The following is a 2262-nucleotide window of genomic DNA, read 5'->3' as shown; positions in this document are numbered from 1 at the left end:
GGTGGCGTGGGCCAGAGGCCGGACACACCTCCTGGGTTCGAGGGCGCGGGGTGGCGAGGGTGACCACAGGTGGTGGCTGGAGCGAAGCAAGGAGGACGCCTGGCCTCCACCAGGCCCACTGGCTGACTGTTGGCTGGTGCTGCTTACACCAGCTGCCACTCTGCCCCGCCAGTGTACGTACCCGCCCGCACTTCACTCCCCACCCTCCTTCCCCAAGCTAGAGGTTGTCCTTTAGTCTCCTGCATTCATAAAGAAGAAGGAAGGATGCTGAGCGTCTCGGTCCGGAGAGAGAGAGAAAAAAATAAATCCCAGCTTTCCAAAGAAGAATAACGTGAAGGAAATCCCCCTCTGTGTAGGTATACAGTGTGAAGGTCCTCCCCTGCCCAGGGCTGGGCGACTAGTGTCACCCTCCTCTCACGGGGTGGGGGAGGTGGGGTGAGTGTGGGGTCCTCCTCCTCTCTCCTGCCGCGGTAACAGTGATGTAAACTATTATCTCACCAACGAGGAATCCCAACATCCGCCTTCCACTCGGTAACACAAGACAAGTATTGTGACCTGGGGGCCAACTCGGGTAATGTTGCGCGGAGGAGGGAGTAAAGCCCACGATGGTGTAAACCAGGACTGGAAGAGACACGTGAATTATCTACAATTGAGACGTCCACATGAGCTATGATGGGAGAGGTTATTTCCATCACCTGCGCGTAAGAATGATTTGACTAAGGGGTCACTGTAATGAGACCAGTGACAGGGGATAAAAAGCTTAGGGTTCATGGCACTGGTCAGGGTAGGTGGTGCTCTTAAAAGGTCAAGGCACTGGCCAGGGAGGCAGGCAGGTCATGGCACTGGTCAGGGAGGCAGGCAGGTCATGGCACAGGTCAGGGAGGCAGGCAGGTCATGGGACTGGTCAGGGAGGCAGGCAGGTCATGGCACTGGTCAGGGAGGCAGGCAGGTCATGGCACTGGCCAGGGAGGCAGACAAGTCATGGCACTGGTCAGGGAGGCAGGCAGGTCATGGGACTGGTCAGGGAGGCAGGCAGGTCATGGGACTGGTCAGGGAGGCAGGCAGGTCATGGCACTGGTCAGGGAGGCAGGCAGGTCATGGCACTGGTCAGGAAGGCAGGCAGGTCATGGCACTGGTTTTGGAGGCAGGCAGGTCATGGCACTGGTCAGGGAGGCAGGCAGGTCATGGCACTGGTCAGGGAGGCACGTAGGTCATGTCACTGGTCAGGGAGGGAGGCAGGTCATGTCACTGGCCAAGGAGGCAGGCAGGTCATGGCACTGGTCAGGGAGGCAGGTAGGTGAGTAAGTCCTCAGTGGCCCCAATGACAGTGACGACAGTGGCGGTAACTTCCCCCCTAACAGATGGAAAAATCCCTTAACGCATCAAAACATCTTAAGAAAAATCCCCAACTCAGTTCCTTCCTATAGTTCTTATAACTGAAACAGTTTAGTTTTTACTTCCGTCAGGATATTTTCATATCATGTTCTTCACGCGTTGATCTTGTCTTCTGTCCACTCACAGAACACTCTTGGCTACCACTACGAGTCTGTAAACCACACGAAACTTCAAATACAATTATTATCTTCGGTGTTTATCATCACGATGTGCTCAACGGCAGCTTGGGGATTTCATCGGTGGCGTAGAAAGTGATCCGTTGGGGGGGCCAGCGGGGTGTGTTATTGTCAGAGTTAATCTGTGTAAACTATTATTTAAATCATTCTTAGAAGACAACAAATGAGCGAACATTTTTCCTACTAACGTGCTTAAGTACGCTGTCGCTGCGCTCAAGGAAGTGAAGGCCGGTGGCTAGGTTACCTTGAGACACCCTCAGCATCTAGCTAGCATTTGGGTGGGTCTCACACTGCCGTTGTCCCTCGGGTGCTGCAGACGTCCCCTTAGCCTCTGCCTCCTACCTCGGGTTAGGTCCGTCTCACACTGGCTCTCTGAAAACCTATTGTGTCATCCTATCAACAAGAACCTCTCCTGTTACCCTCGTTATTCCCCTCTGTCACCAACGACAGCATCGGCCTAGATCAATTACTACTTCGGTTTCTCTACATAATTGATTCATTTTCAGAGTTAGATAATGTTCCTTGGGGTGCTTCAGTTATACCTGTGAGGAATATTACGAAAGTCGATCATGTCCTGACAAAAGACAAGTGCGGGGGTTTCTCCTTATTCTATCATGACTCCAGCTCCCATCTTGGATTTTTGTCGGCTCTTATATATCGTTAATCTACAATACTATATAACGTCTGTAAT

General features: G+C 52.7%; 1 protein-coding gene across 1 annotated transcript in view; it reads right to left on the bottom strand.

The window, feature by feature from the left end:
* LOC139753257 (uncharacterized) overlaps window positions 1–130 on the bottom strand; it is a 22418-nt gene extending 22288 nt beyond the window's left edge. Inside the window, 1 exon segment of the mRNA XM_071669514.1 lies at window positions 29–130. The gene's annotated coding sequence lies outside the window, so the exon portion shown is untranslated.
* Between the last annotated feature and the right edge of the window lie 2132 nt (window positions 131–2262).

Source organism: Panulirus ornatus, chromosome 14, assembly GCF_036320965.1.
Source record: "Panulirus ornatus isolate Po-2019 chromosome 14, ASM3632096v1, whole genome shotgun sequence".
Taxonomy (NCBI): Eukaryota; Metazoa; Arthropoda; class Malacostraca; order Decapoda; family Palinuridae; genus Panulirus; species Panulirus ornatus.
The sequence above is the reverse complement of the archived record's forward strand: the minus strand, read 5'-3'. Positions and strand labels throughout refer to the sequence as shown.